This window comes from Monodelphis domestica, chromosome 4 (genome assembly GCF_027887165.1).
Source record: "Monodelphis domestica isolate mMonDom1 chromosome 4, mMonDom1.pri, whole genome shotgun sequence".
NCBI classification, from domain to species: domain Eukaryota; kingdom Metazoa; phylum Chordata; class Mammalia; order Didelphimorphia; family Didelphidae; genus Monodelphis; species Monodelphis domestica.
The window spans coordinates 74,445,559-74,460,435 of record NC_077230.1 but is presented as its reverse complement, the minus strand read 5'-3'; the positions used below and the strand labels follow the sequence as shown (position 1 = coordinate 74,460,435).

The following is a 14,877-nucleotide window of genomic DNA, read 5'->3' as shown; positions in this document are numbered from 1 at the left end:
AATGGTTGGATCAATTCACAACTCCACCAGCAGTGTATTAGTGTCCCAATTTTGCCACATCCCCTCCAACATTTATCACTTTTCTTTGCTACTATATTGGCCAAATACTTTAATTTTCAGACTAGAGGACTATTAAAACAAAACAAAACTCTTACCTTCCAGGACCTCCTATTTCTGGGGCTGGCTCTCAATCCACTGAGCCACCTAGCTACCCCCTAAAGGACTATTTCTCAGGTGAATGATAGGAGGGGATTCTTGTTTAATTCTAGATTAGACTAGATGGCTTTTGATATCCTTTCCAATTTTATTATTCCGATTTTGTAACAAAGCTCAAACACTAAATGCTACTGGATTGTGGTCTATACTAGTAGTTTCCAAAGTAGGGACTGGGGTCCCCGGGGGAGCCTTGGTCATGACCCTCAAAGGATGTGTGAGCAACCAATTTGAGGGGGGTGGGAAATGGTTTGCATTCCATCATCCTTGTTTACCTCCAACATAGCCACAGCTATCTTTTACCCATTATCAAATGCTCCCCTGTTCTAACCCACTCCCAACTAGTTCAGCTTTCAAACTCTCCCCTTCTTTAATCTGTATTGGCCCCTCAGAATAATTATCAATAAATAATGCTATCAGCACTGGCACTTGCATAGGCAAAATTCCTCCCTTCTCTCCCTTTCAGCATATTTGTTTCCTGTTCTCCAGATGACCTCTTAGCTACATGAAATTCCTCTTAGAAGAGTGGTTTCTGCTCCAGAGCCACTGCTGGTGAATATTTTGGTGGACAGAATGAGGCATATAGAATGAGCAGGAAGGAATGGTTGTGATTGGGTCTGACTTCATTATCTGTTCTGTAAATCCATCAGTCTTCCAAACTTCCCGATTTCTATTAAGGGCATCAACCAGCTTCCCAGCTGTTGAGGTTTGAAATTGTGGTGCCAGGGCATTGAGATGGCCCAGTGGATTGAGAGCCAAGCCTAGAGATGGGAGGTCCTAGGTTCAAATCTGGCCTCAGACACTTCCCAGCTGTGTGACCCTGGGCAAGTCACTTAACCCCCATTGCCTGGCCCTCACTGCTCTTCTGTCTTAGAACCAATACATAGCATTGACTCTAAGATGGAAGGTAAGGGCATTTAAAAAAAAGAAAAGAAAAGAAAAGAAAAATTATGGTGTCATCCCACTTAGCCAATCCATTGCCAAATGTTGTCCTTTCTACTTCCATAACTACTCTGGTACCTGTTTCCTTCTCTCTACTTACACAGCCCCCTTTCTGATTTAAGGCCCTCATCATCTCTCGCCTGGAATATTGCAAAATCCTCCTATTAGAGCTCCCTGCCCCATCCCTCTCCTCTCTAATCCCTCCTCTACATCACTACCATGGAATTTTCCTAAAGCACAGGTTGGACTGATCCTTTACTCAATAAATAAAAAACTCGAGTCGATTCCTACTGACTCTAGGATGAAAAGTTGTTTAATCTTTATCTTGTCTTTTGAAGTTCTTTTTTATTTTTGCATAAGTATGAAAGCATTACATTATTGATAGAATTATTTATTTAAAAAAACCCTTACCTTCTTTCTTAGAATCAATACTAAATCTCAGTTCCAAGGCTGAAGAGCAGTAAGGGCTAGGCAATGGGGGTTAAGTGACTTGTCCAGGGTCACACAGCTAGAAAGTATATTAGTACATTCATACATGTGGATAGTTTATGATTAAATTAATATACATAGAGTATGTGTTTAATTTTTTTCCTAAGGGATGTATGATAAAAAATGCTTAGAAACCAAAGCTCCATATAATACATCCAGATACCCTATCATACTGCAGAAGAGAACTATCCTTTCATGTATGATTTGTATCAGGTAGCCTCACAGAATTATGGAACCATGTCTGTTTGTGTATTCATTTATAGCAAAGAGGCTTCAAAGAATGGCGAGAAGATCTTTACGCATGGGAGTAATGAAAATGACACGAATGTTCAACCAAACCGATACTTAGTACTCCCTATGGGGAAGACAACAAGCCAGCCATTGAATAAGACACATCCTCTGACCTCCGAAGCGTGCAAATAAATACAACACAAAGTTTTAAAAATATGGGCCAACAGAAAGCTATGAGCGTTTATTGGAAGCTGTTAACGTCTTGGGCTCTTATTTGCCTACCCTCGTATGACATGATGAGTTTGATGCTGGGTGTCATCATCTGGGAGAGGTGATTGGGAAGGGGCAGAGAGTACAAGGAACTGTGTGGTACAGTGAAAAGAAAGCTGGCCTTGAGACACAGAACCTCTCTATGATCATCGCATGACCCGGGTTCAAATCCCAGCTCTTAAAGCCACTTAAAAAGTCAGTCCTCAATATTTGGTGTTTAATGACTTCCGGCATTCCTGTTTGTAAGTGGTTTCCTTTGTAACTGGACTGCCAAAAGGGTACATGACATAAAAAATAAAAAAGGCAAGAGCTGCTGGTTTAAAGGAGAAGCAGCTATTCTCTTGGGGCAGCTGGATGGTTTTTTTTTTTTGTTTGTTTGTTCATTTGTTCTGTATTTGCATCTCTAGGACTCAGCATAGTGCCTGACCCATAGCAAGCACTTAAATGTTATATCTTTCTATGGAAGAAAGTTTCAGCTAAATGGAAGCATCAGGGGCAGCTGACTCAGTGGATTGAGAACTAGATCTAGAGATGGGAGCTCCTGGGTTCAAATCTGACCTCAGACACTTCCCAGCTGTATGACCCTGGGCAAGTCACTTAACCCCCATTGCCTAGCCCTTACTGCTCCTTCTGCCTTGGAGCCAATACACAGTATTGATTCTAGGGCAGAAAGTAAGGGTTTAGAAAAAATGGAAGCATAGCTCATTGGTACTCCTTGGACAGATAAAGAAAGGAGTTGGAGGAATGACTTTAATCCTACACCCAGAAGTTACAAGCAATACGAGGGGTGTGGGTGCTCAGGGAGAGCTAGCACCTTCGGTGAGAGAGCTTGCCAAGCTCTTCTCAGGGCTACTCATTTGCCTTTGGTGTTCCCCTCTCATCCCGGGCTGCAAGAAGCTGTAGCATACACACCTACCAACCTCCAGTAAAAAACGTCTGGGAAGACAGACTAAACCAAGTGGAGGGGGAGCAACAGGTCTCAGTTCCCTCAATGAGTTGGGGACATGTCTGCTCCAAGCCTGGGGAAACTTCTTCTGGAGGTATGGACAAATAAAATTTGTTTCAGCAGCCATGAAGGTGGCTGAAGCTGGTAGAGCTTGGTTGGACATGGAAGATGTTATGGTCATCCACTGCATCCTGGCTCATAGCCAGTCATCTTGACTTTTGTCTTGTCGCTTGAACTTCAATGACTCTGGAAGAGAGAGAGTGATGGTGACAACTTTGTGCAATTCTTCCTCCCTTAAATCCAACTCTCAGGCAAGTCAATGCATCACTCTGTCACTGGTCCTCTTGGAAAATGAAGGAAGAACAACAATAATTTATCTGCATGTTGTCTCCCACATTAACTGTAAGCTTTTTGAGGACAAGGATCTTAATGAGTTCTCAGTGCTTAGCACAGTGCCTGGCACATAGTAGATACTTCGTAAATGTTTATTGATTTTTACATCAAACTAGAACAAGTATGAAATGTGCTTGCTGCTTCTGTGTTGAGCCCTGAAGCTAGAAGACATTCTAGCACTTCCATCAAGTGATGCCAATGATGATTCTGTATATCTGAAATCCCTATATTATGTGCAAGGGAAATGAGAGGGACTCGTGGGAGTGGACAGACCTAGTGAAATCCCTGGCAATAGTATGACTGCCAGTGAGTATACCCAAGAGGTCCTGGAACAAGAGAGAAGAGACATGGCCGTAGGAGATTTCTTCATAGAGTAAGACAATCCCAGGGGTTGAAGTATTTCTGGACCATTTTCTCAGTGTGGGTGTGTTTGCATCACTCCAGGATGTATGTGTTTCTGGAAAGTCTCATATAAATGACAGGCTTTGCTGTGAACTTTCTGAGGTTTGGGGTATAGGGAGAACCAGAGTTGAGTGTCACCTTCATCTTTGTTTCAGGTTGAAGACCCTATTCTTTAGAAGTCAAATGGTCAAGGGGCAGCCACGTAACTCATTGGATAGAGAGTCAGGCAGTTATGTGTTCAAATTTGACCTCAGAAACTTCCTACCTATGTGATCCTGGGAAAGTCATTTAATCCCCCTTGCCTAGTCCTTATTGATCTGCTTTGAAATCAATACCCTGGGTTGATTCTAACACAGAGGTAAGGATGTTGGGTTTTTTTTTATGTCATTTGGCTAAAATGATAGCAAAGGAAAGTAATGAATGTTGGAGGGGATGTGGCAAAATTGGGACATTAATGCATTGCTGGTGGAGTTGTGAATTGATCCAACCATTTTGGAGGGCAATTTGGATCTATGACCAAAGGGTGCTAAAAGACTGTCTGCCCTTTGATCCAGTCATAGCACTGCTGGGTTTGTACCCCAAAGAGATAATAAGGAAAAAGACTTGTACAAGAATATTCATAGCTGCGCTCTTTGTGGTGGACAAAAATTGGAAAATGAGGGGATGCCCTTCAATTGGGAAATGGCTGAACAAATTGTGGTATATGTTGGTGATGGAATACTATTGTGCTGAAAGGAATAATAAACTGGATGAATTCCAAGTGAACTGGAACAACCTCCCAGAAGTGATGCAGAGCAAGAGGAGCAGAACCAGGAGAACATTGTACATAGAGACTGATACATTAGACTAATGATCCAGGACAAGTCTGAAGGATTTATGAGAAAGAACACTATCCACATCCAGAGGAAGAACTATGGGAGTAGAAACACAGAAGAAAAACAACTTCTTGATCACATGGGTCAAGGGGGATATGATTGGAGATGTAGACTCTAAGCTGTAGATGTAGACTCTAACCCTCGTGCAAATATCAATAATATGGAAATAGGTCTTGATCAATGAAACATGTAAAACCCAGAGGAATTGCTCATTGGCTATGGGAGGGGGATGGGAGGAAGGGAGGGAAAGAACACGAATCATATAACCATGGAAAAATATTCTAAATTAATTAATTAAATAAAAATTTTCAAACAAAAAATAATAAAATGTAATTTGGTCATAGATTTAGAGCTAGAAGGAGCCTTAGAGGGAATCCCTCATTTAAATTTTTTTTTTAATAAACCCTTACCTTCCATCTTGGACTCAGTACTGTGTACTGGCTCCAAGGCAGAAGAGTGGTAAGGGCTAGGCAATGGGGGTTAAGTGACTTGCCCAGGGTCACACAGCTGGCAAGTGTCTGAAGCCAGATTTGAACCTAGGACCTCCCGTCTCTAAGCCTGACTCTCAATCCACTGAGCTACCCAGTTGCTCCTAGAATCTTTTCTTTTTTTTTTATTATAAATTGACAAACATGAGGATTGTATCTGAAACTGGATTTAATATGCAGAGTTTTTAAGTGTTTATTAAATTTAACATCATAGTAACAAAACGGCTCTGATTATCTGTGTCCCTTTCTGAATTTCTTTCTGCTTTCTTTTATTTTTTAAATATTCCATCAATCTCTTTTCTTTTCTCTTCTCTTCATTTCCCTCCCACATCACTATCACTACATAAGGATTCAACCCTTTCATTTTATGGATGAGAAAACTGAGTCACTCCAAAGTTAAGTGACTTACTGGAGGTAAAACAAGTAAGTAAGTAAGCCTGTTCAAATCTAGATCTGATAAGTAGAAACCCCTGTATCAAATAGTCATAAATTTGAAACTGGGAAGGCAATTTATATGTCAAGTCCAATACCTCCCTTGTCTTTTTTTTAGATGAGGAAACAATCAGAGAGAAATTTAATGACTTACCCAGGATCACACAGTTAGCAAGTATATAAGGCAGTTTGTGAATGGAGGTCTTCCAGCCTCCCAAAGCCAGCCCTCCATCTGCCAGTCCTCCACTACCAGAACCTTTCCACTGCATTAGGTTAACTTCCAATATCAAGTTCCTAACAAAGCAAAGGACTTTATTTTATACAAATTTACTTTATTTTTAGAAATCATTTTTATTATAAACTTATAAACCATCAACAGAAACATCTAAATAATATAAAACCATACACAAAACCCTAAACTCCAAGCAATTTAGTTTATTTTTTAAAATAATGCATTTATATAAACTTTAAAAATATAACAATAACAGACATTTGCTTTGGAGTCCCCTTCAGATCTTTCCTCTATGGATCAGATTTTTCTGGTCATTATTTTTTATACAGTTAGAGACAATGTGTGTGTTTTTGTTCTAATTCTTTCTTTGCTCTACATCAGTTTATGTGTCTTCTCATTTTTGGTTCTTCATATTTATCATTCTTTATGGTTCAGTAATATTCCATTATGTTGATATACTTCAGGGATAGGAGGATATGTGATTCTGTCCGGGTGGGCCTTTTCCCTGGATGCAGATGATGAAAACTTTTCTGGAACTTAATAGGGGGTCTTTGAGAGGGGGATCGTGAGACAAAAAGTCATCACTCTGTGCTGTAAGTTCTGTTCATATGTGACCACTGTGATTCATTTCATAGTGTCTGGCTTGTGGTTTCTATGACCCCCTTCTTATGAAGTATATAAGGATATGATTTTGCTTCTTAGAATTTTGTAATGGCAAATCCTGCTCTTTTTTCACTCAGGAATGCAAATGATCAGTATAATTTATCTTAGAATATCTACATGCTTAAATGCATTTTTGTATATAACTGTATTATTAATAGGGAAGATCTTTATCTTTTTGTTTGGATCGTTGTCCACTTGAAGTTTATCCCCCCTTCTCTAAGGAATATGAGTTAGCATTTCATTTCTAAAAACCCAGGAGAGAAGGCTATAATCATCTACATAATGCCTTTGGTACTTAATCTAAGAGTATAAACCAAAGCCAGTCTTCTGGTACTTTCCAGTTAATTTAAGAACCAAAATTTCCTAGGAAGGAAGATTCATGCCCATATCAATGAGTTCATCTCTTATAAGGGTTAATTGTTTCTTGCTGCCTGCTTTCATCATCTGCAAAGCTCTCCCTGATCTTTTCTCTATTAATTTCATTATGTGTTTGTCCAGACTCCAATGGTCTGTTATCACCTGTCATCATACCTCTCCCTTCCTCTCTTATAAGCTAACCTTGGACACATCAGAAAACATTCTTCTTCCATACTTTCATCTGGCTCAGCCAATAAGTGTACTCAGAAATTCAAAAGCTTAGATTTGATAGAGGAGTTAGCAGATAGCCCACTGTTCTTCACCAGTCATTATCCTGAAGTCTCCAAAAAGAAGGATCATCTCTAACATATACATCAGAGACGGGACCAAACAGGAATGTTAGAAAATCACCTTCGGAGTTATCATTCCACCCTATGCAAGAATACTGTCACGTCATTATGCCACCCTGAAAGCAGATCTGAAGGCCTTTAGCCCCCTCTCCCATCTCCAATTGACTCCATAGAAAACCTTTGAGTTAATATCTTTTGGAAATATAAATCTTTTATATTAGCTTCTTTTTCTTTTCCCCAGGAGGAATGTGAAGTAACCACATAATCACTGACCTCCTCCATTTTAAAATTCTCAAACTCAGAGAGTTCTCATTCCAATTGCTGTAGTGAGAAGACTGAACTTACCATCAATCCAACCCAAAGATGAGTTTCTCAGAACTTGGCATCATCACTGAGCCCATAGGCAGCAAGGTATACAGGAGATAGAACATTAAATCTGGAGTCCAAAAGACTTGAGTTCAAATCCTATCTCAGATATACTTAATCCCCTCTCAGTTTCACTTTCCTCATCTGCAAAATAACAATAGCACTTATTTCATGGAGTTTTTGTGAGATAATATATGTGAACTATTTTTGCAAGTATTAAAACACTGCATAAATGCTAGTTATTATTGTGTGAAGAACTTGAAGTCTATTGGCTTAGAAACTGGGGTCACTTCCATGCCACCCTGAGACACTAGAGTAGGGCTTCAATCATTCCCTAGTCTTTGGGTTTATAGGTTCCTTTCAGATTCTTTCTAGTACAAACAAGCAAACAACCCAACAAACCCTAACATAAATATTTTAATGCAAATAAGTGTTTTCTTTGTTTCCTTCCTTCCTTCCTTCCTTCCTTCCTTCCTTCCTTCCTTCCTTCCTTCCTTCCTTCCTTCCTTCCTTCCTTCCTTCCTTCCTTCCTTCCTTCCTTCCTTCCTCCCCCCCCCCTCTTTCTCTCTCTCTTTCCTTTTCCTTTACTATCTGTCCTTACTCTAGCCTGGTGCTCTATCCACCTTACTACCTACTTCCTCTCATTCTTTCTTTCCTTCTTCTTTCCTTCCTCCCTTTCTTCCTTTCTTTTCCTTCATTCCTTCTTTCTTTTCATAGCCTTATGATATAATCCTAGTGGTGAAATTACCAGGCAAAAATCAGTGAGAGCTGCATCTTGAACAATATTTCCTAAAGAGTCCTTCCTATTATCAGAGGTGTGTTTGTGCTAGAAGTTGGAGGACCTCTTTGGTAATTCTGATGGAATATGGTCAAATAGCTTTTCAAAAAGATGATACCAGCTGTAAGCTCCACCAAGAAAGTCAAACATGTCTATTTCTCTATGGTCCCACTAACAAGCAATTTAAGTGTTCTTTGTCTCTCTTTATCAGTATGATGTTAATAAAATCATACCTCGGGGTTATTTTAGTTTGTAGTTTTCTCGTTATTATAATTTGTGTTTAAAATTTGTTTTGTACGAGTTCCTTGATGGTTCAGAGTTCTTTGGAGGAGAGGTGCTATGTAAACGGAATGAATAAATAAATCCTTCACTTAAATCCGTTGTGTGTGGTGAACAATGTATGGGACTTGGAGTCAGGAAGACCTGGTTTTAAATTTTCTCTCTTGTGTGATCACCCAAGTAACAGCCTATCTCAGCCTCAGTTACAGTATATTACCAGGAAAATGGGTATAAGAAGTCTCATCTCTACTTATCAGGGTTGCTGTAAGAACATGAAGTACATAATGTTTTGCAAAATTTTAAGTACCGATAGTGATTATTACTACCTCATAAGGACCTATAGTCCTTAGCACAGGGCCTGGCACATAGTTGCTGCTAGTAAATGCTAGATGACTGACTCAGTGTGACCTAAGCAGCCTTGGTTTTTCAAAAGCTATGCCAGTGGGACTCAAGTCCTGGCAGGTCTTTACCAAACTGGAAAGTGTTGTTCATCCTTCGTTTCTTTGAAAAGGACCAGTGACATTAGAAGGAGGATAGTCTTGACTAGCCCGTGAGTTGGATTTAAGTGAGGCAGAGTTGTACAAAGTCATCAGTCTCACTTTCTCTTCTAAGGTCATTGAAATCCAGTGTCAAGACGGCTAGCAACGACCCAGGATACACGTGGTAACCTCGGCGTCTTCCATGTCTCACGAAGCTCCACATACTCTGCCTTTATGACTGTTGGAACAAACTGGTCTCATCCTCTCATTCCGCCTAGGGAAGTCTTCCGTGCTTGAGGTAAACAGCTCCCTAAGTCACTGACAGCTTTGAGGACTCTTGGTCACCCCCAATCTGTCTCAGCCCATCTGCCGAGGCTGTTTTATGGCGGCCAGGCTTCTGGGCATGCTACAGCACCAACCTGGAAACTAGGAGAGCTAGAAAAGCCTAGAGACAGATTTGCATGTGAGGACTCAGTTCAGTTATGTTAGCAAGGGGTTGATTTTAGGGGGGATGGCTGTGGGAAGAGAGCTCTGGAGGGAAGGGCAGAGCAAATTAACTCAAGAAAACCTTGATGTTTCATAACAGATGTGGAGGAGTTCTGACCTGTAGCAGCAGTTCTGGAGTACCTCCACTTAGGAAATCACACATATTTTGAATTACTGAGAGACAAGAACAAGTAAATGATTTACTGGCACAGAGTACAACGGGGGAAAAATAGAGAATGGGTAACTTGCTGAGAAAAGGCAAGTGAAATTCTGAATTAATAATGCAGCCTACCTTTAACCAAGTTTTGGGGCATCACATGCATTAGAGCAGTGTTATATTTATAGTGCTTTTAAGGGAGTAATCCAAGACTAATTAGATGAAATGAAAAGCACATCAATTAAGTCTATCAGGCAGAGCTTGCCATTAGACACCAAGGGAAAGTAGGTTCTGGGTCATCCTTCCCTAAACTGGGGAAAGTGTTAATAAGTATACAATAGAGCTACAAGAAAAATCAGTTTTGGTGGCTGGGATCTAGAAGACCTTTCTGGGGAAAAAATCAGTTTAGATGAAATAAGAATTTTAATAAAGATTGACAAGGTGACCTTGTCTATTCAATGATGACCAACGTAGCCAAGTTCATAGAGACTCATTACCATATTGGTGACAGCATGATGACTTTTTCGACTATTTTCCAGTGACTCCCTATTACTCCCAAGATCAAATGTAGAATCATCAGATTGGTGTTCAAAGCAAGTTATAACCTGGTCCCCTCCTGTCTTTCCATATTCTTGTGCCTTACCCCTCAAAGTCTGTTTAATGACACTGGTGTCATTTCTGTTCCTCACATTAGATACTCGATCTCACAACTCTGTTCATTTTCAGTGGTTCCCCATACTTGGAATGCTTTTTCTTCTCACTCCTGTCTTTTAGCTTCTTTGGTTTTCTTCAGGTACCAGCTAAAATCCCACCTTCTATGAAAAGTCTTTCCCAGATTCCCTTAATGTTAAGTGCCTTCTCTGTGTTGATCATCTTTAATTTATCCTTCACATATCCTGAGAGGAGACAAATGCATATTATCATTGGCCCTTTGGATCTTTTTTTGGTGTCATTTTCTTTCATGTTATTGTGATCATATATAGCGGATATGTGTAGACCATTTACTAAATCATAAAAGAATTGCTTTTTGCTTTGGTGGAGAAGGAAATCATACCTGTAAAATTACAGATCCTTGAAGTAGTTTTGAAGTATGACAAGGTGAATCACAGCCCAAGTTTGCTCTCGTCACAGACATTATTAATGTGAGGCTGATAGTAGTGGGAAGTAGTTGACCTTCGGGTGATTAATTTTTTTTATTAGTAGAATTAACTCTGATTTATTTGTACCAATGGAATTATTATAATAATCGGGGTTTATCATTCATGTCCAAATTCTCAAGTACCCTGGTCTAAGTTGTTTTTGTGTCAAATCTTGTCATTTTAAAGAACTGAGACCCAGAAAGTTTGTGACTTGCCCTTTGTTGTTCAGTTTTGGTCAGTTGTGTCCAACTTTTTGTAACTCTATGGACCATAACAAGCCAGCCTCCATTATCTTTCAAAGTCTGTCCGAGTTTATATTTGTTGAATCCAGGTTACTGTCTATCCATCTAGTCCCCTTTCCTTCTGCTTTCAATTTTTACCAATATTGGGCTTTTTCCAATGAGTCTTACCTTCTCATTATGTAGCCTAAATAGTTAAGCTTCAGCTTCAGAATTTGGCCTTCCAGTGAATGCTCTGAATTAGATTTAATCTCTTTACTGTCCAAAGGACACTGAAAAGTCTTCTCTAGCACTATGATTTGAAAACATTCATTCTGTGCTGCTCACTTTTCTTTATACTTACTATGACTCTCACAGACATACACTGTTATTGAAAAAAAATGTAGCTTTGATTATTCAGACCTTTGACAGCAAGGTGACATCTCTGCTTTTTAACATGCTGGCCAGATTTGCCATAACTTTTCTTCAAAGGAGAAAGTGCCTTTTAATTCCATGGCTGCAGTTGCCCAATGCGGTGATCTTTGAGCTCAAGAATATAAAAATCTGACATTGCTTCCATTTCTTCTCTTTCTATTTGCTAGAAAGTGATGGGGCCAGTTGCCAAGATCTTAAGTTTTTTGTTTTTTTTTAAGTTAAGTTTCAAGACAGCTTTTACATTCTTCTCTTTATCCCTCATCAGAAGGCTTCTTCATTTTTCTTCACTTTCTGCCATCAGAGTAGTATTGTCCACACATCTGAGATTGTTGATATTTCTCTTGGCAACCTTAACTCCAGCTTTTGATTCATCCAGAGTGGCATTTCACATGATATACTATGCATATAAGTAAAATAAATAAAGAACAATATGTGGCCTTCTACACTCCCTTTCCATTTTTAAACCAATCGATTATTCCACATTTAGTTCAGATTGTTGCTTCTTGGCCCACATATAGGTCTTGTAGGAGACAAGGTGATCTGGTACTCCCATCTCTTTAGACACTTGCCACATATTCTGTAGTGATCTACAAAGTCAAAGGTTCTAGTGTAGTCAATGAGGCAGGAATTGTTCTGGAACTCTTTGGCTTTCTCCATAATCCAGTGAATGTTGGCAATTTGGTCTCCAGTTCCTCTGCCTCTTTGAAAACTAGCCTAATTCTGCTAATTTGGGGGTCACATTTTGCTGAAATCTACCTTGCAAAATCTTCAGCATAACCTTGCTGGTATATGAAATGAGTGTAATTGTTCAGTAATTTGAACATTGCCCTTCTTTAGGATTGGAACATGAAATAATCTTTTCTTATCCCATGACCTCTGTTAAGTTTTCCAAATTTGCTGGTCTATTGAATACAACATTTTAACAGCATCATCATTTAGGACTTTAAAAAGCTCAGGTGGGATTCCATCACCTCCTCGAGCCTTATTAACAATGTTTCCCAAGTCCCACTTGACTTCATTGTCCAGGATAACTGGAATAATGATCAGTAACCACACCACCATGGTTATCAATGATGTTAAGATCTTACATAATTCTTCTGTGTGCATTCTTGCCATATCTTCCTAATCTTTCTACTTCCTTTGAGTCCCTACCATTTCTGTCTTTTTTTGGCCCACTTTTGCATGAAATGTTTATTTCCTTGATAACTCTAATTTTCTTAAAGAGATCACCTGCCTTTCTCATTCTATTATTTTCTTGCATTTCTTTACATTGCTCATTTAAGAAAAACTTCTTATTTCTCCTTCCTATTCTCTGGAATTCAATATACAATTTGTGTCTTGCCCAAAGTCACACAAATATTAAGCAGCAGGTTTGAGATTGGATTCCATTCCCTTTTGTCTCCAAATATAGCCTACTACCCCATCCCCCTTTTTAACCACTTTTGCTTTTTTCCCCTCTGGTGGGAGGTTCAAGTTAAAGGAAGAACGATGAAAGTTATAGATGTTTAGAAAATGTTCTTTTCTCCCTCTTTCTCTTGCAGTTTCCTAAAATTTTAGCTCGACTGCCTTTTCTGTTTCCTGTAGAAGGGCAGGGGTTCCCCTGCCCAAGTCATTTTAGGAGAAGGAAATTACTGCTTTCCTAGGTGTTCTGCTTGATGAGTAGATATTCAGAGTAACCTTTTCAGCTATTTACTCACTTAGTCTAGTCTGGGGACATGAGAGAGTCTCTTTCCATAATCTGTCCAACTGGGGCCCATGTTTTCTTTCTACTTCTTGCAAGGTCACATAGAGTAATGGGTCCCTCATTGAAGAATCTCTGCTCTCCTGAGCACATACAGCCAAGACACTGCCAGCTCTGGTCTCAGATACAAATGGATCAGTTCTGATGAAGTCTAATTTATGTATTACTCAGCCTCCCAACCCAGTCTGGAGTATTGTTGCACAAGACATTCTTAATTGGAAGAGAAAGAGGTGATTGAACATTGCCTGCCCATATGAGGGAGCAGAGATAGCACAAGAGCTTTGGAAACAGCAGGCATTCCCATATGAGGGGGCAGAGATAGTACAAGAGCTTTAGAAACAGCAGACATTCTTGATTCCTTCCTTAAGAGAGGCTTATGTGGTTCCAGACACTCTTTAGGACTGACTCCATGGAGAAGAAAGAAAAAGCCTCTCATGCAGACTCTCATGTAGGGGAAAGCAGCTCCTCAACATTCTCTCGCTTCCATTTTGCCTCCCAAGATATTGAGGGAAATATCTCCTTGGATGACATTGGGACCTTATTTGGTTGAACAGAATCAAGTCTCACTCCCACTTAAAGAGCTCAATAGTTTCTTTGCATTTTCTGGCATATTCTAATCTGGAGAACATCTCCAATTTCTGTTTGTTATCAGCCTGCATTAAAGAGTTTAGTCTCAATTCATTATTTGGGACAACTTTTTTTTCTGTAATCAATGCTTGATTGGAAGGGGCCAAGCTGATGGGTATGAACTTAGGGAACCATCCCCACCAGAAGATAGCAGCCAAGAAGACAGCTTTTTATTCTGAACCAAACACGTCTGAAGCAAGCAATATTTAGGGGAATAGAGAGATATAGTTGTAGTCCAGTATCTCTGAGAGAAAAAAAGAGAGGCTAGCCTCATGGCCCATTCTCCACTTCCTTTCTAGGCAGGAACTGAAGTCTCCCTCAGAGAAAGGTGGGCAGGATGCCAGAGATGTCTCTCAATGCCTCCTTCAAGCCGTCCGTCTATTCATTTAGACATTCCATTTGGACCTACACATTTTACATGGGAGGCAGGCACAGAGTACAGTATTCCAACATGATAGACAAAAAGTTCACTTGGTCCTGTCACCGTTCCAATGGAAAAAACGGTTCGTTTTTCCATAGTAATAACCCTCCTAAGTTGAGGCAAGCAGCCAGAATCCACATATCCACATGCCTATTCCTGGTTTTATATGATAACTGAGGGGCCGGCGGGGGCTGGCGGGGTATGTCAGATGGTGAGAATCTGTCAACAGCTCCATGCCTATGAATTTGTCCTCCTTGTCTCAGGTCTGATCAGCACGTCTTTGAGGAGTGTTGGGGGGGGGCGGTGGGAGGGAGTTGGCATAAGCAACTTTAGCTGAATCCATGTGACTTTGTTGACCTACTGAGCATCAATTTGGGTATATCTTAGTTGTCATTCTTGCATTATTGACATGCTGAGTCCTAGAATTAAAAATAGAAAGCAAGTCCTTAAGCCTTTAGATCAGAGAAA

The 14,877-nt window shown here is 39.9% G+C and overlaps 1 pseudogene; it reads right to left on the bottom strand.

Annotated features, from left to right (window-relative positions):
• Window positions 1-12,073: 12,073 nt before the first annotated feature.
• LOC130458949 (uncharacterized) lies at window positions 12,074-14,644 on the bottom strand (annotated as a pseudogene).
• Between the last annotated feature and the right edge of the window lie 233 nt (window positions 14,645-14,877).